The sequence below is a fragment of the Protobothrops mucrosquamatus genome, unplaced genomic scaffold (assembly GCF_001527695.2).
Source record: "Protobothrops mucrosquamatus isolate PMUCROS unplaced genomic scaffold, P.Mucros_1.0 scaffold211, whole genome shotgun sequence".
Taxonomy (NCBI): domain Eukaryota; kingdom Metazoa; phylum Chordata; class Lepidosauria; order Squamata; family Viperidae; genus Protobothrops; species Protobothrops mucrosquamatus.
In genome coordinates, this window is record NW_015386565.1 from 603,476 (window position 1) to 627,914 (window position 24,439).

Consider the following 24,439-nt stretch of genomic DNA (forward strand, 5'->3'; position numbering starts at 1 on the left):
ATATGGTCTTCATGGATGCCCTGGTGCAAGTGATTCTTCTAGATTGCAGCTAATAAAAATTGGTAAAACCTCATAAGATCACTGAACTTCACAAGAGTTCATTGTTTTTGCATGGGTCCCATGCACAGGACTTTGACAGCTGTCCATGTATTGGAGAAGGAATGGGGAGCCCCACATTCAACATTCAACTCCACTCTCTGCATAATACATTGGAAAGTTATAGTTGTATGAGATCTAGTTTCATGAAATAAACTGCCTTTAAAGTAGAATGCGTGCATTTAAAAGGGCACAGGCAGACATACGTTTAGTCTAGAAGGAGAATGATTTTGCTTCTGGGGAAGGGGGCAAGTTGTTCAGCTTCAATAAAGCACTGAACTCCATATGTGGGAAATTATAACAGAGGACCAATACATACAAAATAACCAAGCATATATGTTGAATTGGTGAGTGCAGATACAAATGATGTTACATCAGCAACTGGTTTGGGTTGGCTGAGCACTCCCAAGAAAGCAAACCATACAACGTTTAATAGTTGTTCACAAAGAATGGAAGAAGAGGCAAAAAATGCTTTGTCTTTTGGCAAAGTCAAGACCCAGTTCCAGCACCTCACTGCAGCCCAGCAAGGTAGCAGAGGCTGTATCTGTCATCAATCCTTATAAAGGCAGTCCTCGACTGAAGACCACATTTTTGACCAGCGTTGTTAAGTGAGTCATGCCTGATTTTATGACCCTTTTCCCACAGTTAAGTGAATCACTGCAATGATTAAGCAAATCGTGTGGTTGTTAAGCAAATCCACTTCTTCCATTGACTTTTGCTTATAGGTGGTTAGCAGGGAAGGTTGCAAATGGCAATCACTTCATTGATGCTTCAACTACCAGCAATATATGCCAGTTGCCAAGCACCCAAATTTTATCACATGACTGTAGAGATGCTGCGACCATTGTAAGTCATTCTTTTTTCAATGCCATTGTAACTTCAGTCACTAAACAAATGCCTGTAAGTTTGCTCCATCCTTGATTGCTGCTCACCTGAGATTTAAAAAGTCTATGACTTTTCTTTTTAAGCCATTAATATGTCTGTTTGGCTGTGAAATGGCAAAAGTGATGAAAAATTCATTCTTTGAGTTCCAAGACAATGGAGCTGGCATGTTTGCTGAAAAGGAACTCAGAAAAGGGTGTGCTAAGATCTATTATTATTCTCTGAGTCCTCTTTAAGGTCTTGCTGGCTTTTGATCACAGGAGCTGGACAACTGTACTATATGCAAGACTTTTTTTGTCATAGAACGCCCAGAATGGAGTTCCGGCACCTTTTTTGGATGGAACCTTTTAGGGTAGGCAAGGCGGGTTGTATGACGTGTGTGAGTTCCGGCACCTTTTTTTTTTTTTTTTTTTACAAACAAAGCACTGACTATATGTATATATGCATCTGCATCTTTTATGTGAACTACTTTTTTTTACATATTCAAATGCCGGATATAAGTTACACATCAAGGTGTAACACGAGCAATCAGATTGCATATTGTACTAACAGAGGCCAAACCACAGAGACAAGCAGATGAAAAAGGCCAGAGAAAAGCCAGATGCTTAGAAAGGGCTGTACTACTCCGAACAAGTCTTCTGGTTCTCTTGTAACTGTCTGCTTATCCTGCACTGTTAGATTTTGCCAGTGCCTGATTACTGATGTTCTAACTAGAACGTAGCTACAGCTACAAACCTATGGTGTACTGAAAAATGGGAGAAAACAATGCTTAAATTTCTGCTCTATGGCTTGAGCTGAGAGATATTGGCTCACCATACTTTATACAAAAGGAATTGATTTGTAGATAAATGATAGCCCTCAGAGACTCGGAATACCAGACTGGCACCTTGTAGTTCATTAAATTGATTACATTAAGAAATGCCCAAGAAAATAAAATAAACTATAGTAGGTGGTTTTTTTTTAAATCCAATCAGTGCAGCAAAGCATAAGAAGCTAGCTCCTCTGGGGAGTGTGTGTGGGGGGGTTTGAAAGAAGCGAGGGGCTTATATCTGATGATTTGGACAGCTTGGAAAATAATTATAAGTATTAATATGGATGCTTAGAATGTAGATAACAGTTGACTAGGGAAAAAGAGATGCATAGACATGCCATTTATACTACTTTGAAAAGCCATTGTTAGACTCCTTTGAAAATTCTTAAGCTGTCAGGAATATTATTCATTGGGCTGGTTAATTGACTTAATCCCACCATTTGGACTCATGTATTTAATGCATCATTTTTGATTGTCTGCGTAGTTACACTAACACGATTTATACTTGCCTTCTCTAATTGTAGAGACAATGTTCTCTTGGGCTTGTTCTTTGGGAAGAAACTTTTTCACTCCCCTCACCCCACCCCATTTTAGATGATGCTGAAGTATGAGCCATGATTTCAAGTTCTGACTTTTTCTTTCTTTTGTTGCTTTCTAAATATTTCTTCTGATCCAGTAGGTCAGAGTCTCCAAACTTGGCAACTTTAGGACTTCTGGACTTCAGCTCCCAGAATTCCCCAGCTAGTTGGCTATGGAATTTTGGGAGTTGAAGTCCACAAGTCTTAAAGTTACCAAGTTTGGAGACCCCTGCAGTTAGTCATTCTTCTAGCTCTCTCTTGCTGTCTCTGATAAACTGAAGCTGATGGTCTCTTGACCTTTGATATTACTTAGCCAATCCCAATGACTTCATGAATTCTTGATTATGTTTCTCCTTGCTGTGCCAAACCCACTACAGATAGTCCTCAACTTACTATCATTTGTTTAGTGATTGGTGAAAGTTACAATGGCACTGGAAAAAAGGGACTTATGAGCATCCTCGCACTTATGACCACTGCAGCATCCTCATGATCACACGATCAAAATTCAGGCACTTGCCCACTGGCGTGTATTTACAATGGCTGCAGCATTCCAGGGTCATGTGATTGTCAATTCTGAGTTTCATAGCCAGCTTCCGACAAGATTTGCTTAATGACTCATGATGTATTCAATAACTGCAGGTCATAAAATCAGGCATTTAATAACCACCTTCCTTAGCAATGACTAATTCTGGTCCAAAGTGTAGTTCTAAGTCAAGGACTACCTATATTTACTAGAAAAGATTCACCAGAGAAGGAGAAGAACTACAAAAGAAGAAGAAGATGATGATGATGATGACATGCTCTTCTTTTACTAAAGGAAAAAATCAAAGAAAAGACCACCTCCCATTTTGTTTGCAAGATACCGAAACTTTTCTTTAAGCTTACGGATTCAGATGTAGAAAACCCTTACAAATTTCCAAAAGGAGGGAGGGGAAAACGGAACTACCTGTAGCTCAGTCAAATCAGTAATACTTATAAGATAAATATTTCTCAGTTCAAAGATTTCTTGTGGTTTGTACAACAATGAAGCTTCCTCTCATTGTCCCCTAGAAGAGACAGAAAAGTATTGAGGACAAAGAGGAATCTATTTTGCCAGCAAAATATCACTGTAACTTTTATGCAACTACAGATGAACAGTCAGAAAACACAAAGATAAGCTTACTGTTATTACATTTAATAATGTAATAACCGGATTTGGTGAAGCTCGGTATATGTATTTTAACAGAGACCAGTGCCCAGGGAGGAAACATAACATCTATGGAATTGTTTCTGTCATTGGAAATGTCAGTGTATGGAAGGAAGGAAGGAAGGAAGGAAGGAAGGAAGGAAGGAAGGAAGGAAGGAAGGAAGGAAGGAAGGAAGGAAGGAAGGAAGGAAGGTCAAGCTGCAAGTTGTTTAGGAAATGCCCGACATGCCCTCAGAAAGCGATTTTGTGCAGCTAGTTACCAGTACGGTACAAGGCAGCTTAGTTTGTACTCCTTAGTTGGAAAACTCCTTAATTTCACAATTTGTTTGTTTAAGTCTGTCCATCTGTTTTGAAATTAAAGGAGTTTCATCATGTTGTAACTGCTAGTTGATGTTCATGGATGCACTCTGCTAGTCTTACATAGTGGCTGTTACTGTCCTAACACTATACTGTATGTTATAGATGATTCCTGTTTTTTTCTTCTCCAGTTGCTGGGTCCTTAGCATACCAAATCCATAGTTTGGGTCATATGCATGGGAATGCTACAAATTCTATGTGTTGCATTATGGTCTAAGCTATGAATCCTGAAAGTGGTAATCCCATGAGTGTTCCTTTGATTTGTTGATATGTTTGTCCATCAGGGTGAAAGTATCCGGTCAAGTATAAGGTCCACAATTCTGGTATTTCAGTCTTGATGTATGTGATTAGGTCAGGTGTGCTTTGCAGTAGTGCTGTCATGGATTTCTTTGTTAACTCTGGGTCTATGGATGTAAAGATTGCTATGGCATCAAATGAAAGCAGGATTTCATTTTCAGCTATTGTCAGGTCTTTGAATCTTTGGAAGCAGAGTAGTGGGGAGTTGATGAACACCCTCTCTGAGGTGTCCAAGCTTTTTTGTCAATTATTTAGTGATGTTATAGGTTGGAGTTCTGGTAATATGATCAAACCACATATGGAAGGTCAAAACTAAACCCCATTGTGATTCAGTGTGGCAGCCAAGGCAAAGTGGAATGGCTTTCTCAGAGGGACATAATTGAAAAGAGTTCAGTTTTGGAAGGGAAGGTTGGAAGGACTTTAGATCCCATAGATCTACAGTCTGTCCCAACATATATTCTATTCAACAAGACTCTATTTTCTTTGTTGGAATTTCTGAGACATTTCTTTGAGATCAGTCACTCTTTTTCTCTCATATTGGTGGGAGGAATATTGTAAGTTCCCAAAAGTGCCAAGAATCTTTTGACTGAAAAATTAAATAGCGGTGGTTGAAATTTATAGATCTGATTAATAGGTGGTTGGACCAATACTTTGCAGTAACAGAGTACAAAAAACCCCCCCTCAGGATTAAAATAAATAAAATAAAATAAAATAGACGTGTCTAATTATATATGTCACAATACTATGCAGTTCTGTTCCTTCATAACATCTTGCATCTGGCAACCTAAGTAAGCAATTTTTATGGATTTTTAAAAGCAGTTCCTAATAATAAAGAACAATTGGAAATACATTTAGAGGAACTTCTTCAATATTTCAGTACGGTTTATTGTTTTTTTATCTACAGATTGATTAGCTGTTGAAATATTTTTAATACAACCTCTGGGGTATGACAGATATAATTTCTAGTGACTCAAATGAATTAAGGGAAATTTTAATTTGAGATTCTGAATAGATATTTAAAATATAACCATGGATGTTTCTTTTACTATATTCCTCTGTCTTTCTGTCTGTCTGTCTGTCTGTCTGTTTGTCTATCATCTGTCCGTCTGTCTGTCCGTCCGTCCGTCCGTCCGTCCGTCCGTCTATCTATCTATCTATCTATCTATCTATCTATCTATCTATCTATCTATCTATCTATCTATCTATCTATCTATCTATCTATCTATCTATCTATCTATCTATCCATCCATTTCACTATTCTTCTAAATATTGAATACAAACAGAATGGAAAAAGTCAGCATAAACTAGAAATACTATCAATGATACATTTTAAATATTTCTTAGAAAGCAAATGTGAATGTAAAAGGATATATAGAACATGCTTTACCTTTAAACTCTGAATTATTTCAGAAATAAAGAGCTAGATATTATAATGAATTCTTAATAGTCTCATATTTCTAAATGTCAAATTTTTCTTACTGAGATCTATTTCCAGATGGGCTCTTAATCTACTGATAAAACAATAGAATGAATCAAAGTCTGGTTTCATTTATGCTTTAACATAGTTTTGGATGAAAGCCAACAATGTCTTCTTAAAGCAAACATACTTGGTGAACAGGCTGTCTTTTTCTCACAGTTCTGGTCTGCTGTGTCTGCTGGATGTGGTCAAAATATCAAGATGGCAGTCAGGACAGAGAGTGGAAAATTCTGCCTATTTTTTTGTATTTGTTGCAAGTAACCATATCTTGCAGAAACACCTGGCCTTGGAAGAGGAGGACTCTGTAAAGCAGATTTGGAGACTAATAGCGAGAGTGTACAAAGCAGTTGAGATATAGGGAAATTTTTGCTAAAGGAAGTCCATTTGAAACGTGAATAGAAAATTTTGGGAGCTTGAACTTAGTTTTCTTGATATTTTCTTGACATTTTCTTTCTAAAATGAGTGTTTGGCAGTAAGAATGTATGTGATTTTATTTTAGATTTTTTTTTTTTTAAAAAAAGCATGCTTCCACATTTATTTGATTGATAGAGGACAATATGTGTAACTCAGAGATGAAATAAGGGGTCCCTGATGCTCTTGGAACTTATTTTATTGCAGACATTTCATTATCCAAATTAGGTAACTAGCACTGATAATGTTACCTAGTTTGGGTAAAGAAACATCTGCAAGACAACAACTGAGCTCAGAGAGCATTAAGGACACTTCAGTTATTTGCTGTTTGGGAGATCCAATATTTGAACTCAGCCCTTAGGTGGTAGTTTGTGAGTCATTGGCTAGTTTGGAAGAATTTGTCAGAGGAAAGAATATTTTTCTCTGCATTTAAATGCTTATTTTTTAAAGGACAGAAAGATGAATTATATATAAAGAATGAAAGCAAAGAAAGAAGCAAAAGAAAATAATAAGGAGTGAGAAGAAGTTAAAACTTTGAAATCCCTTACTATAATGAATTATAATAATGTATGTCTTTTATATCTTTGCTTGTTCCATTTAATTTCTGTCTTAATATTTGGAGTATATAACCCTAAGATCTGTATAATAACATATGTGATGAAATCTACTTATGATGTGTTCAATCTAAGTTGCATCTCATTTAAAAGTTCTGTTGTGTTCTGATTAACTAAATGAGGAAGACTTGGAAGGTTATTAGATGAGGAATTCTGGTGATTTAATAATCAGAATTATTATTGATTCAATTGATTCAAATCAAATTATTGATTCAAATCAAATTATTATTGATTCAATTGATTCAAATCAATTTTTATTGATTAGAGAGAACACTAATTGTGTAGTGGTTAAGGCATCAGATTACTGTAGAAACCAGGAGAATATTAGCTCTAGTCCCACTGTAGACATGAAAGTCATCTGGGTGACTTTGGGCCAGTCACTCTCTCTCAGCCCAACTCATCTCACAGGATTGTTGTTATGGGGAAAATAAGAGGAAAAAGGAATATTTTGTGTGCATTCGGTAACTTGAGTTATTTATAAAAATAATAAAGGGGGGTTATAAATAAATAAATTACTAAAAGCCATTTTCCTTCCAATGGTAAATGGGAATAGTTGTGATACTGGACAAGAATATGCCATGATAACTGTTGGCAGAGTGAAATCTAAGTAAAATGGAAATAGACTCATTCTAAAGAACAAGAAAATATCAATTCTTAAGGAAATCATTCTTAATGACACGTACACAATGAGAACTGCAGTCATGAAATTAAAAGATGCTTGCTCCTTGAAAGGAAGGCTGTGGCAAACCTTGCTAACAAAGGTCCATATAGTCAAAGCTATATGGACCATAAGGAAGGTTGAACGCCAAAAATTGGTGCTTTCAAATTGTGATGTTGGAGAAGACTCTCGAGAATCCCTAGGACTGCAAGGAGATCAAATCAGTCAATCTTAAAGGAAATGGACTGGCTGTTCTTTAGAAGGACAGATACTGAAACTGAACCTCAAATACTTTGGCCACCAAATGAGAAGAGAACACTATTGGAAAAGACCCTGATAATGGGAAAGATTGAAGGCAAAAGGAGAAGGGGATGGCAGAGCATGAGATGGTTAGATAGTGTCATCAACACAATAAATATGAATTTGGGCAAATTCTAGGACACAAATTTTGGGACAGGAGACCTGCCGTGCTATGGTCCATAAGGTTGCAAAGAGTCAAACATGACTTAGTGACTGAACAACAACAATGAGAATTGTGAGAGAATAATGCTTTTGTCATGGTTCTGACAGATGAAACTTTTCAAAAGAACTTAGAGGCGTTGTTTACCTTAAAGAATCTTTTATTTGAGAAACAAAGTATCGGCACTACATAGTCAAAACAAAAACTAAATTCCCCTCCCCTGGATACAAAGTATCAAAGCACAATTCCCTCCTCCAATAAACAGTCATAAATCACATTCCCCAATTAGCTTGAAGCATGGGCCTTCTCCCCAGCTCTCCAGCCCGCCAAAACTCTATGAACTCTGGGCAAATGACCTTGGATTCCCACGGCTCAGTTATTATTATTATGACTAGCTTGACTCTCATCCACATTCCTCCTCCCAGCATCAACTAACTCTAAAAGCAATAGAGAAAAATGGCTGCATTTCCATCTGTTGTCAAGCAAGAACATCCGATGTTAGAAGCGTTGACAGCTTTTGCAAAAAAAACCAACCCCCAAACCATAATTGAAGTACTTAGTGATGACTGAAGCAGTTCCACTCAAATAAATATGGAACAACAATGACTTTGATGAGTTCCACTTTCAGTGGTGACTATTTATATCCCATGAAATAAAAAGGGAGACCTGAAAAGAGGCAAAGGCGACTCGCTTTACAATGCAGCATTAATAATTAAGAATGACATTAGAACGAGAAAAGATTGCAGAGCATGGGAGCAATGAATAACGATAATCTTGGCTCATCTTGAATGTCACTCAGATTTGTCACTGAAGTGCATGTAACTTTCTTTGGATTATTCCAAAGTTATTTAAATTGGCTAATCTCTGCTAAACATTTTGTTATTTTTACTTATCCCAGCACATGAATTTTTATAAGGCTGATAATAGGTCTCTATTTGTTTGGACAAAAGAATTATTCCAACAGCTGTCAAGAAACATTTATCTTGCTACATTCATGAACCTGGGAAGCAAAATCACTAAACAACTTGCCAGACTTCAAGTTCCCTAGTGATACGAACTTCAGATCACAGAAAGTATTTCTTATCAAACTGGACTGTGTTTTTACAAAACTGAATATGATGCAGATTTGGGCTTGCTATGAGTCACGATTCTGACTAAAGTTCAAAGTAAGTGGGCTGAGTGTTCATCTTTCTCTGTTTTGGGGAAGGGGAGGATTTAATTTTCTTATTATTTTCCTCTTGTTTTATTTCACAATATATGAATCTCCCTATAGCATTTTATAATCTAGATGTGCTGAAATTATATAATCTACTTCAAAGAAACTCTAGAAATGATATCAGAGTTCTTTGTGTCTCTGAGCTTGGTTATTTGATTGCTACTATTTCATTACCAGACTAGATCACATCATCAGCGCTAGTAGGTGGGGATTTAGTTATTGTTGATATGCTGTAGCTTGCCCTGCCAGTATTGATGAAATGTGATTTTCTCCTTGGTAGTTTCTTGATTGGGGTATTGTTTTCTGCTAAATTGTTTGTCTGGTTTTAATTCCTGCTTATCTGTGTTGGTTGCTGGAAAGGATATGTTCTGGTCTTTTTATTTCCTTTGTTTTTTATTGAATCTTTTGAATGATGTGTAAATGTGGTTTGTCGCTGTGTGTCCATTGATGCTGATTTGTCTGAATGCTAAGTTTCCAGAATTTTCCTAGCATTTTTAGATTTACTTTGGCCTAACTTGTCCTATGTTTATACCTGCCTTGGGAAGCTTTGGGGATAGTCCAGTGTGAATTGGAATTCAGTTTAAAAGATGATTAGAAAAAAAATTCTCCCACCATTTTGTAGTTTGAATCTAAAGTTAACAATGTAAAGCACCTAAATAGCTTTATTGTGAAATATGCAGCAAGTTAGGTTATTACGAGGAAGCTTACTCTGCTTGCCTAATTTCAACTAAATCTCCAGTATAAATGTCAAGAGTTCCCATCAACTCATTATGTATGATTCTAAGTCTTTTAATTTGTCTTCAAAGCTGGGCCCCCATTAGAGGAACTTATATATAAAAAAATACATCAGGAACATTTTAAATGAGTATCATGGGAAATCTTATCTTAAAACTAGATAAAAGAGGGAAAAATTTGTAGCAAAGAATTATATATAGTAGAGTATAATAGATCTTGCTTTGAAATAAATTCTAAAGTCAAACAAAACACTACCATGCATCCCCATGAATCATAATATTACATAATATAAATTAGAAATCATCTACAAGTTACCAAGATTTAGCAGAACCTTGAATCACATTTGGCTAGGTTGGGCAACATGCAGCCATAGGAAGTTGGATTTTTAGTCTTTTTTAATTTGGGGTAATTGAGGAGTTTCAGACATCGATAATGCTGAGAAGGGTGGAAGAAAATGGAAGACAACCAGCAGTGAGTAGATGAAGTTGATTATAGCGGTGGTGGATGTCCATTAGGCGACTTAGATGACCAGGTTTGAAGACAGATCACTCTACAGAGATCTATCCATGTTCCTAAGAGTGAACACCAATGTGATGGCATGTGATGGCAATGTAATGGCACTGGGGAATTTCAGAAACAAAATGGGTGCCTTAAAGTTTGCATCCCTTAGTAGTATGTCATTTAAACTGATACCCTGCCATCAAATCAGGATCTCCTTCTAGCATTTTCCGTTCTTAAAGCTGGAATGTTTCTATAATAGAACTTTTTATAGTCACAGAGGAGCAATGAGGAATATCTGTGGCACAGATTATCAAGCCACAGGCATGGCTGGAAGCATCAAAATATCTAACTTGAATTGACTAGGCCTAAGCTGCATAAAATAAGCCTACCGTAAAGTCTGTATATTAAAAATGAAAACACATGAGATGATTTCTTATCATACCAAACACTTGCATAGTTGACATGACTTTGTCATGAATTACTTCAGTATGAAAAGTGAAACTGGCGATGTCATGTAGAGAGGCTTACTAGGGAAGTCCAAACTCTTAGAAGACTAGATTTGCATTTTAGGATGCTTCAGAAATGATGATGTACCTTTTGTTTAAAGATGAGACAGAATTTTCCAAATTTTACGTGGCATTTCAATACATTAAGCATTTAATTAGCGGTGGAGTAGAAATGTAAATATCTACCTCCTGAGAAGGGGGTTGGACTAGATGACCTCCAAGGTCCCTTCCAACTTTATTATTATTATTATTATTATTATTATTATTATTATTATTATTATTATTATTATTGTTGTTGTTGTTGTTGTTGTTGTTATTATTATTATTATTATTATTATTATTATTATTATTATTGTCAGCACTGTTCTAGTATTTCACTGATGGATGGAATGGGATAATTGCAAGATCCTTTATTCCCATGAAAACCGCATTTAACTCTCAGAGTAATTTCAACTGTCTCTTGCAAATTCATAATTCTGAATATTGCAAGAATGAGTCTGTTCCGTCCTAGCTGCCCACTATATGAGGTAAGAGAGGTAGAGGAAAGAGAAAAAAAAAAGATAAATGCTTAAATAAAAGAGGCGGTGGGGGGAAGTTCTAGAAAGAAAATAAATGGGTGACTTAATTCCTTCATCCTTGTCCATTAATAGCCCTCCATAAATTACTTCTGCAGGATTACGCCCTCAGAAGGAAAAAGGTTCTTCAGCCCCACTTTATTCTGATGTTCTTTGTTCATATGGGTGTTGATTGCTGATAAAGACGTGTTTTACTTTTTTGTTTCCTTTTTGGCTTTTTGATTGTCTCTTTTAAATGCTATGTAGATGTTGTTTTCGTCTATGTGCCTGTTGATGGCTGTTTTGTTCATTTGTTCATCAAAATTCATTTTGATATGATTATGGCTTTTTAACTGATAAGTGGCTGATCATACTGGTTCAAGTTGGCTTAGTGTATTGTATATACACAAACAATGTGGGGTATCAAACATGCTTATGGCTTTGTGTCTACATGAACCAACAAACTAATTCTTATTCAAGAAAGTATGGTTAAGTGAACTGGTTTGGCTTGAAATATGAACACAATGATTTTGTGTCCAGGTGCCCACTGGTAAATATGCAAAATGAAGAATAAAAATATAAGTTATAAATCAAAGCTGATGCTTTTTATTTCCTTTCTCAAAGTTTTTTTTTTTGTGTGTGTAAAGCTGGTATCTCTTCTGCAAGCTATTGGTCCTGGACTGGATTTTAATGCATAACTAACAGTTGCAACTTGGATGACAGAAGCTCAGCTTTATACATCATTCAGTTGGCAAAATCAGCAGAGCTTCTGTTTCTTAATGGTGTCATTTTGACTGAATGCTATTAACAGATTACCTCTGCCTAGGGCAATGGAGCATGTGCAAGAGAAAGATAACCTTGTGTTCATAATTTAATATTAACTGTTTTCTCCATAATACTTCTTTCCAGTACATTAACAATAAACCAGTATGGCCTTGTCCCCATAGTCATATTCTTGAGGTTTGTTTTTTTCAAAGATGGGGGGATTACATGATAGAAAATTCCTAAAGATTTTCCTGTGAAATATTACAAATTACCCAATAGTTCTTGTCAGCAATGGGGGTAGTAAAATCAACTGGCTTAGATTCAATCAAATTTAATTCCTCCGATTTAGCTTTGCCACACTTCAAAGGGTGCTCTTATGAATTGTCTTGGTGGAAAAAAAATTAACAGTAATTTCCTCTTATACTGAAAGCTCTCAGTTGTGTTTAACATAGTGAGATCAAGAAACGATTTTTTAAGAAGCGAATACTCTGACACAGTTTGATATAAAAGTCTAAGCCATTTACAGAAAACTCTTTATGGAATTTTCATCCTATTCCATTCCCGGGAGCTAAATTTATATGGTGCCATAACTATCATAGCACGAGAGCATTAGCTTTCTCACTCTGTGAGCGGTTCCATACAGTCGGAGGGCCCTATCGCTTGCTACCACTCACATACATGAGCATTATGGGTTTATCTCATCTTCTATAGTGAGTACTTGGCCCAATTCATTCCTGTAGGCTACTTTACTAATAACCTATTTCTTATCAGGGCCTTTCCACCTCAGCTTGTGATCAAAGAACCAATTAATGGAATGGAGAAAGGTGAAGCATTCAAATAATAGGGACAGCTGTTTTTCTCTGTTAGAGAAAATCCATTTGTATTGTTATCATCTTCTCCAAGTTCTGCAGTCCCTGCTTAATTCAGGAGCTGCCTCTTTCTGCTGATGACTGGGGGGGAAAAAAAGTCACAATGAACTCCAAAGAGAAATAGGGAAGAAAATCACTGTATTTCAACTGGACTCTGCTGTTATCAACTTGAAAGTGAAACACAACAACAACAACAACAACAGCAAGCAGATAAGAAGAAAGAATCTCCTGCAAAGACTATGCCATTTTTTGTCATTTTAAATTTGCCTTCTTTCATCACCTTTTTCATGATTGATGTCCATGCTCTCTTCTGCTTAGCTGTCAAAATCAGAGAGACAGACACAGATGATGTCTTGAGTTTTACATCAATTGAAAAGTAATTATATGAGGAACAGAGTTGTAACTGGCCAGCATGAATAATGTTTCAGCACAGAGAGAAGCTCTTTAGCATTTGCTGCCATTCAGAACTAATTTGGCAAGTTGGCTTTTTCCACTGATCCATTTTAGGATTGAGTAAATAATAACATATACTAGCCCAGTGATGGCGAACCTATGGCACGGGTGCCAGAGGCGGCAGTCAGAGCCCTCTCTGTGGGCACGCGTGCCGTCGCCCCAGTCCTAAGCCTTCAGCAGGGTTTTATAAAACCTTTTCGCTTTAGGCCTCCACTGCCATGTGCAAAAAAAAAAAAAAGTTTCAATCACTCAATCAATTTCAACTTCTCGCGGGAAAAAAAGATCTTGCAAAGTTGAAATTGTGTCAACGCTGCAAATACTGTATATTCTTGCTTTGACAATATGCAGAACTGTCTGGTATTTTTATAGTTAAACCAGGCAACAGGGAAAAAGGGAGGAGAATAAGGATAGCCCAGGAAAAAGAAACTGGAAGTAAATCACATCTCCCAAATTAATTGGAAGATGTGAACCATGACCCCAAAATAAGGGGGGGGGGGAAATGCTTAGAATGTATATGTGTAACGGAAAAGAAGCAGCCAGATCTAAGCATTTCCACCATGCTGTACTGACATCTCTGTAACCTTAATAAATGCTTTTAGGAAAAATATGCCTGAAAGTCCTTTTAAGTGTTTCGTTAATCAGACACATGACAAATTGATTGATTGAACTTTTTAGTCCCACCCAGTCTGCTGTTACCACCGCAGCCACGCCCACCCAATGGGCCACACCCACCCGGCACCCGACAATGCATAAGTGGGTTTTGGGTTGCAGTTTGGGCACTCGGTCTCTAAAAGGTTTGCCATCACTGCCCTAGTACATCTAGGCATTAATGCTTTGTGGAGTTATGTCTCTTAGTAAGTACTTGGTTTTTACAGCTGGCTGATCACCGGGATCTATCCCTGGTGTGCTTCTATTTCCTTTGCCCAGCTGGTGGTATATCTTGCTCTCCTTCTGAAGCTGCTTGAGCCACTTCTTGTCCTGCCTGGCAATAGAACTGAGCCCAGATAATGATTTTCTCTCATGCTTCTCTTCCCCCTGTCTTTTGCAAAAGATAATGGCCATTGCTTTGTGTGGGGAAAGAGAAGAAATTGCTCCTTGAAAATAGTGGGTGAATAAAAACTGTGTGCATCATGATGAAAGTGCACAAAGCGGCAGGATACGTTGTGAGCAGAACCCCCCTGCTGCTTGCACACAGTGAAGCCACTGGTGGTGCGGAATCACAGACTCTGTATTAGATGGGAGAAATCAAGATGCATAATGCATTTGCTTGTCAAAGCATACATAAGTGATAAAGGGACCGCATGGGAACAAAATATAAGTGGTATTAAAATGTATTAAAAAGATTCTCAGGCCTAAGTTCACTTCTGAAGTATCAGATATGCACTGCCTACTTTTCAAAGGTACAACTTATTTTAGTAAATATACTTTGGAAATGCTTAGTAAAATTGAGTCCCAGATCTTTACTTATATTCCATTATTTTGCTTCCCTCTGGTCGAAGGGATGCTAAGCAATAAAATGAAAAATAAATTTGAATCTAAAGAATAAATTCAGTTGTCCAGTTCTGCTTTCCATAATGTATAGCAGAAATTGGGAAAACATTAGGGTTACATTTCTGCTTTGCTTGTATCATAATGCTGCATGAATGAATTGGAAGCAGGCAAACTGGATCAGCTGACAGGACGTGAGTGAAGGCTCAGAGGAAGCCAAGAGGATGAGAAGTGCATGGATCGGGACTGGCAGAGCTGAAGAACTGAGAAGCTAAGGAACCTGGATTTGGATTGAGTCCAGTAAGTAGGAGTTGCAGGGAATCAAGTAGGAACAAGACAAGACAAGGAGAGTGGAAAGTGCTCTATGAGACTTTCACAAGGAAAGTAAGGTGTTGAAAGGTGTGAATGTGTTCTGATTTTAAAATGTATCACCTATCTTTAAAAGAGGCTTTTTGTCAAGTCTCACAGAAGATGATGGTGGTGGAGAAGGATTCGTTCCCTTTGAATGAATTTTTGGGTAAAAGTATTGGGTAAAAGTATTGTTGGGGGTTTATATAATTATGCAAATCTGTCTGTAGACCTGTAAGGTTATTGCTTGATTCATTAAATTAGAACTGCTCCCAACCATTTCTGAATGCAAGTAACGAAGTAGTTTTTCCATTTCTGGAAATTTTTCTTTTCAGTCTTACTGGATTTGTGGAAAGTGAGGCAAATGATCTTTAGTGGTGCTTGCTGGTTGGAGAGCTAGCAGCAGAATTGGTCAAAGGCTTTTGGATAGAAATTAGAAAAGGAATCAGGACAGTTTCTCAAATTTGACTAGCTCCTTTGTAATAAATGAGGCCAGGCAAAAGTGCTTTATTGATAAGAGTGCAGGAGGAGAACTAAGCATCTCTAGAGTCAGATATTGTTGTGATATACTGTACCTTGTGAACACCAGAAGCTCTCTGTAAGATAAATGCCTTTTTGAATTTCTCCAACAAATCTATATGGACAGATATTGGGTGAAATGGTGGATGATTTCTCTAAGTTGCTCTAGGAAAGCAATGGTACATGAGGATGATCTTGAGAGACAGGGAAAGAGATGGCAGGACCTTCATCCTACCATATCTTGGTCTCCATGGAATTAAATACAAATAGAATATTCTCCCATGATATTCTTCTGAAGCACGGGTTCCCAAACAGAGGTGCGAAAACTTGGGCTTAGAGGTTTCAAAATTATAGTGTATGTGCATAATTCATTTTGAACTTTTGTAAGGGGTGCGAGAATATATCAGAAGCATTCTAGGGGTGTAGGGTATAGAAAAGGTTAAGAACTGCTAGTTTAAAGCAAATCTCATTCTGGAGAGAGAGAGAGAGAGAGAGAGAGAGAGAGAGAGAGAGAGAGAGAGAGAGAGAGAGAGAGAGAGAGAGAGAGAGAGAGGGGGGGGGGGGGGAAAGAGAATTTAAAGAACAAAATGCAGAATTTCTCTGTCCTATAGCAACATTTCTTTCCAGGTATGTTTTTATGATTGGTGGGAGGTACTTCTATAGACCAGCTGTAGTGGAGATCCACTCATCAGTGCAGGATTCCAGGCATTAGAGCTGGACCCCACTTCACTGAGAATTATTGCTTAATGGGAATAACTGCTTCTGGCAAACCAGTTCCTGACTTTACCATTTTGGACTAGTGCAATCTAGGTTTTAGTCATGGGTCACTCAAGGACTGACTGGTTAGTCAAAAGTTGTTCAAATCCAACCAGAAACCAGATTTTTGCCTCAAACTGAAAGGCATCTCAGCTTGAGCCATGGAATTGCAGCCAATGGGGGAGAAATGGAATTTAACAATCAGCAATGTGGTAGATGATTAAGATGAGGTGGAATGAGAGCTTAAATCTTTCTGCTATCAATTTATAGTGCTTTCTTGCTCTTCCTCAATGGTCCACCTGGAAATATATATAGGATATCCAACTAAAGTTCTTCAGCATAATATGTGATTTGCTGATGTTTCTCCCCAATCCCTCTTTCTTAAAAAGGAATTCCATCCAGAAATATGGGAGAAAGGAAAGATTGAGATTATAAAATATATTTAAAGGTGCCAAAATGATGAAGAACAATACAGTATGAAGCTCCTCTTCTTCCCCTGAAGGCAAAGCTAACATTAGGTAGGAAAGCAAAATAAAGAATTTTGTCTGCACTTGTCACTGGCATATCTATTCTGGAAAGGCAGTAGTAAATGTTGATATAATCCTTTAAGTTAGTCTCACTGGGTTCCTTCTAGTTTCTGTTGGTTTCACCTGGGAGATCAGGGAATTAATAGACAGATTACTTGACGCTTATCTTTCAAACTAAAAAAATTGGCAGCAAAGCTATTTCAGTGACATCGCAAAGTATATTCCAGGAGAACTTTAGTGGCAAAGAACACAGCTTTTCCCTTTAGAAAGTTAAGACAGTTTTATAAGTAAAACTAAATTTGTCACTTAAAAATATCACATACAGGCTGGGTTCCCAAAAAACACTAGACCAGGACTAGGTTAAACTTGGGTTAGGTAGCTTGTAGTTCATCATGTTATGTGAGCAAGGCCATCAGTCCATCCTTTGCATGATTAATGGATTATGGAATCGATTGTAATTTAACAAAATAGCAGCAAATTACATTAAGTTGGGTTTAGAGCATTGTGTGAAACCAGCCAGAGAGCTGGTTTTATGCAACTTGAATGATGCTTGTCATTTTAAACAGATTCCCATATGTATAATGACTGGAAAATAATAAGGACTTGATTTCATCTTCCTATTAAGCAGCAGCTGTTATTTAGCTGTTATTTAGCATTCTGCTGGATTTGACATAACTTAATATCTTGCCCTTCATTTATTAAACTGATCCGGTGGCTCAAAGTGAGAAAAATAAATGCAAATTAAAGATAAGTAAACAAGAGGAATTGATCACAGCTGAGCAGAACTAGGAAAAATTGGACTAAACTTTGATATGAATAAAAAGGAATGTGCCACTCATGATACAGTATGAAGATAGTTTACAACAGGGGTCTCCAACCTGTGGGCTGCGGCCTACTACCGGGCTGTGGCCTAATCACCACCGGGCCACAGGAGTTGCTGGTCGGTGAGCGCCATCCATACCCACACCTCCACTCACACAAGAGTCGCTGTGAGCATCGTGGGTGGTTGCAGCCTCACTTGCATGAGTGTTGCCATGGGCGCTCGTGATCCCACTTGTGCGTGCCTCATCACAGGTATTTGTGGCTGCCACAGGAGGTTTCGGCCCGACTCGTGCAAGCCTTGTTGTAGGCACTTGCAGCTCCACTCACACGAGCATCGCCAGGAATATTACGGGCACTCATGCAGCGTACGCATGTGCACATGACCTGTCCCTCTCAAAAAAACATCCCCTCTTTCCCTCCTCTTCCCACTCCAGGCCGCCAACCTGGAAAGATTGTGGAACTCTGGTTTACAATATTGGTCAGGAAGCACTATGTTTTAATACTAGTAGAACCACAGCTACTGTGACTGTGATATGAGGCTTATTGGCTTTTGTGCAAGAATAAAGATTTTATCTCATATTTTAAAGTCTGTAATGGAATGCAAATAGGAAGCCTCACTTTAAAGTAGACCATAGTTCCATTTAATCCAGTATTGTCCACATCAATTGGCAAAGGTTATCCAAGGTTTTCTTAAATTCTGTGGCCTTTTCCCAAAATAAATTCCTAAGTATGATGTAGACATGTTAATACAATATATGAAAGTAGATGATGGTGATGATGATGATAATGATATGAAGACCAGCAGCCATTGTTTTAGGAAAGAATAAGGAGGAAGATATTTTTGGCTTTGCTGGGTCATAATGGCATTTGAAAGTTTTTAAAATATATTATCATGCCAGAAAAAACAATAAATCATCATAGAGGGGTTATGACTTACACATTTTTCTTGTAACATTCAGTGCAATATGACTTTGTTCAAATAGCAGTTAACATATACTTGGTTGGCTTGACCAGAGCTCTATATTGTTTCCTACACTGATGCTTAACATTGATGCTTTGTTCAAAGTGTTCTAGTCTTGTTAGGGAGTCAGTTTCCCATCTAAGGTCACTAAATGCAATGCATTTTTAAGTGCAGTCAATCTGAGCCTTTCACTTAAGAGACTCAGAACATCAGTTCACAGAAGCATAGCTCAGAAATAATTTATACAATCAATTAAAGAACATTATCAAGGGATGATTTGACAACTGTTGCCATGCCAACCAGCATGGCAGATAGTATTTCAACGTTCAAAGGCTGCACCTGGTGATAGACATAGCAGATTTTGAGGGCTCTGGCAGAATCACAGATGCCCAAAGGTGTGGCAGAGACGTGATTTAGAAGCCTGATGTGATGCCTTTTTTGTGGTGAAAGGGTGTTGATAACATGTTGTTCACTCCCTCATTCCAAATTCTGTCATTTTTCATTCCTAGATGAAATCTGAAAGTGAGAATGCACTTTGCAGGCTGAGAAAATATGATAGCAAAATGGATGCTGCTCATTTGCAGCCTGAGATAATTAAAAAAAAAGTGTGCGCCAGTGTGTTTATGAAAAGCCTGTTAATCAGCCACAACTTTACTATCTTTAATGGCTGCATGTTCTACACTTCCAATTATTTTTAGGAATTCTAGTGTGCAAAAGGCACTGGCTGCATTTAAATGTGAACCTAGGGACCGAGGAAGCCCAATCAAAGGATTAGCCTAACTGGTTTCTGAAGCCTGATTAACAGATCCATTTGGTTTCATCTTCCCATGTATTTTCAGTTGTAATTTAAAGTGCTGGCTTTGCCTGCATATGTATGTAAAAGCCAAGATATAATAGAGATTACCACATTCCATATTATTCTTCCACACACTGCATTTGGCAAGAGAGATGTTGCATTTCATTCAGTTGGTTTCTGAAATATTAGGATGGGCCATATCCAGAACCTTTTACATAGCAGTACTCTTAAGACAGACATATTTATTTATTTATTTGTTTGTTTATTTATTATATTCTTCCTTGATTACAACTGATTACTATATAATTGCCTTTTTAAATGGTGTTTGTTATGGCAAATGGTTTTAGGAGGTATAGAAACTACCTTGATTTTTCTGCAAAGAAATCATGCTAGCTAAATATCCTAAATAAACACACAATATCATTTTGGATTGGCACATCTCTTTGTCTGCCCTTCTGTAACATCCAATATTATTAAAGAAGTGTCATTATTTTAAACAGAAAATCATGCTAAGTATTATAATATAATATACAAGCAAGAAAGAAAGAAAGAAAAGAAAAGAAAAGAAAAGGGGAAGGATGAAAGAAAAAGAAAAGAAGGAAAGGGAAGGAAGGAAAGAAGAAAGAAAGAAAGAAAGATGAAAAGAGTTGTTTTGTTAAGGAGGAAGCAGGTTTTTGTTAAGAAACAACGTCATTCTTGCTTAGAAGGATTGGATACGATTATTTAAGCCAACTGCCTTTACTATATACATTGAAATGCAAGATGTAAATATCTTAAATAATTGATTCTAGTCAGTTTCACAATGATTGTGGTTGAGTTTGTGGCTGCTTAATCTGTGGGACAGGGAGCCAAGTGGTTCTCAAATGATTATGCAAATACACTGCAAACTTCTGCTCCTGAACTATCCTCCAAATGCTATGGGAAAGGACACATTTTTCATACCTGGAGAAGGAAGAAGAAGAGGAAGACACCACAGATCCTAAGGTCAGATTATTCCCATCTCCACTACTGGGCCAATTCTGTATAACTGCCTTTTGAAAGAGAAGCAGGACAGGCAGTGCCTAAGCAAAGGCTTCATCCGTTCATCGTTCAAGACTCATGTAGGACCAGCTGTTTTGAGAAAAGGAAGATCATTGGAAAAGTGAATGAAAACATACCATCACACAACGATTTCTGGATCAGTTGGAGAAATCCATCGATGAACATGGAATATTAACTGGACTTGTGAAAGCATCTTGTCCACAAGTTGATTAGCAGTGTGATTAAATTGAAAAAAATGCATCAGTAGAAAATTGGTTATGGATTGTTATTAGTTACGTTCCATTCTGGTCATACCTTTCTAGAGAACTGTGCCTAGTTTTAAGTGCCAGATTTTATGAAGGATTCAAACAAGCATAGATCAGGCTCCAGAGAAGTGAAAAGAACATGATCAAGCGATAAGACAAGTTATAAGGAAAGACTGAATAAAACAAGCAGGCTTAGCATAGTGAAAATGTGACAGGGGAGGGATATAATAAGGTCATTCAAGTATCTGAAAGGGTCAAAAAAGCCATGAATTCTTCATCTCAAAGTGCAGGACCTAGAATAATGGATGTAATCTATAATGAGAGAGATTTCAGTTGAAAATTAGGAAAGCTTCCTCAAATAAGAGCATTTTGACAGTTGAATCAATTACCTTGGTGGACTTCCCATCAATAGAGGCGTTCAAGCAAAGACAGGCCACCTCTCTGTTGAAAATGCTGTAATTGGGATTCCTGGAATGAGTAATGTCAGGCAGTTGGGAATGATTGGAATTAGTGACCTAAAATATCCTTTAGGGCTTTCAAGAAAAGTGAAAACTCAGTAGGAGGGGGTCAGGAGGCAGTTCATGCCAACACTTAGGCCAGCTGAGGCTTTTTTTTTTTTGTTAGGTTGTGTTATTGTTTTGACAATCCCTACTGATAGAATTCTTGCATTGCATGAAGAAATGAGTCTTCTGTGCATCTATGGAATTGGGAAGGCCTGGAAACATTTTTCTAGGCAATTAACTTTCTGTCAGTGTATATACCATTTCTCCCTTAACAAAGAGCTTCCAAATTACACCTGCAAAAATCTAGATGAAAGTTTTTTATCTAGTCTCCAGATTACTGCAGTCCGGATCTGGTGGATGCATCCTTTTTTTAAGAATATTGTTGGGAAGTTTCTCATAAACAACAATAGAGGAAAGAAGATTTTTCAACAAGTTCTTCATTTCTTCTCTGCACTCTCTACCCATTGTTGGACATCTCTGGATTCTTGAAAGAAGACTTTTGCACTGAAACTAGCTTTGAACCATACACTAAGTCATAGATAGATATAGAAGTAGAAGCAGACATAAGTAAGTAAAGCTGGTTGCAGAGATACAGTATCTTTTTCTATATCTGGCAACTAATATTTGAAATATAAAAAAGCGAAAGGGGGCATGACTTTATCTAGGAAAAGAAGCCATCACTTGTTTAAAACAAATCATTCTGCCTTAAAAATTAAGTGAGCTTTCTCCACTAATATTTCTCAAACTTTGGAAAAATAGTACTGACAATAAATTGCCATACCTAAGACTAGGGAAAGAGTTTGCAATACGGCTGAAAAGAAAGAGATAAATCACATTTGGAATGAAAAGGTTGGCAGAATGTCTAAAAGTTTTATAAAATTCTAAAAATAACACTTTTTGCCATCACAAATTCAAGAAACAAAAAGTGAGATTATTGGAACGCTAGTTCCTTTGTTAAATCATTATGCAATTAAATAGGTTTTTAGGTTTTTGATGAAATGAACCTGCACTGAGATCTTTGTAATTTCTTTTTTTTTAAAGAAAATTTTATTAATTTTTATAATTGAACATTAAGTAATATGATGCATTTATAACACAAACATACACAAAAAAAACAATCCAATTCAATACATTATCAGAAACGCTCAGAGGTTCCCGACCTGCCTCCGCCCTCATCCACTTACCTTTCCTTCCTACCTCTAACCCACAACCTCTCCTCCTTCCTCCNCCCCAGATCCGGGTGATCCCGGATCTCCTTACTTTCCGCCGCGCCCTCAAGACATGGCTTTTCCAGCAAGCGGGCCTGGCCTAGGGAGGATTTTAAATCGGGTTCATTTTTAGAAAATTTTAAATATCACAACTTTAAAATATTTGGGTTTTAATTGGTTTTATTCGGCGGGGATTGTGGGCATGTTTCTGTTTTAAAAATGTTGTGAGCCACCCTGAGTCCCTCGGGAGAAGGGCGGGATACAAATCGAATAAATGAAATGAAATGAAATGACGAGGATTTGTAGTTTCCCAGATAATCTTGCAGACCCTGCTCAAACAACGCTTCTGTGCTATGTCCTGGATGGGAGGGAGGGAACTGCCAATGATCTTTTTGGCCATTCTCACCACTCTGCACCGCCTTCCTGTCTGAAGCAGTGATGCCTCCAAACCAGACCGTGATGCTGTATGACAAGATGCTCTTGATTGTCCCCCTATAGAAAGTGGTCAGGACAGGGGAAGGAAGATGTGCTTTTCTCATGAGACGCAGAAAATGCAGGCGCTGCTATGCCCGCTTCACCAGTTTCTCACTGTTGAACGACCAAGTCAGCCTACTCATTAGCTGCACACCCAAGAATTTGATGCTGGTAACCATCTCCACAGGTGAATCCTTTTTTTTTTAAAGAAAATTTTATTAATTTTTATAATTGAACAATAAGTAATATGATGCATTTATAACACAAACATACACAAAAAAAAAACAATCCAATTCAATACATTATCAGAAACGCTCAGAGGTTCCCGACCTGCCTCCGCCCTCATCCACTTACCTTTCCTTCCTACCTCTAACCCACAACCTCTCCTCCTTCCTCCTTCCCGTTCTACATCCCCCCTCTTCCTGACCACCTCAACGAGTGCAAGCCGGGATACCAACCGAGCGCTTCCTCTTATCAATACAATTATAACATATGAATACATCACTTTTTGATTCAATACTTCTAACCCCCTTCCTCCCCTGAGCTTCCCGGAATCAAATACAGGACTTAAAACAAATCTTTCCAAATCTAACTTACAATTTAACTAAACAGATATAATACTAACAATATATACCTACTTTAACTCTAATAAGGCAATTATTAATTAAAATTAATTAAAAACCAATATGACTACTCAAAATCTATATATATTTTATATACATCTAATATAATCTATCCATTCAACATTTATTTTTTTTCCCCTTACATTTTACACTTAAATTTTCCCTTCACTTTCTTCCCTCCCAATCTATACTTTCAATAAAATCTTAAGTCAATACCTCCTGCAACACAGCTGGAATAAAAATAAAATTCCAATCATAATTTTTTACCTCTTTCAGAAAAAAAAAGAAAAAGAACAAACATTTCTTTACAAACATATAAACATATAAACTAAGTTGTTCCATTTCCATAATAAAGTCTCATTTCCAGCATTTATCCATCTTTTGGCTTACAAAGCTTGTTAAGCATTCCTTGCATATCTGTGGCAACTGCACTCTTTGGCCTCGCCCTGCTCACTGGCTCCGAAGGTTGTGGAAAAGTTGTAGAAACTGTTTCTTTTTGTTGTTGTCTCTCTTTACGCCTATAAGCAGCACGGGTCATCCTTTGCTCCTTCTGAGGATCTTCTACCGATAATGACGACATGGCCCCAGGCAAATCCACCACAGGTTGCTCCATCAGATCTTCCTGTACTTTAGATGTTGATGATGATGACATATCAGCTTTCAGGACCGACATATAAAATTCTCTGGCTTTTGGAACAGAAT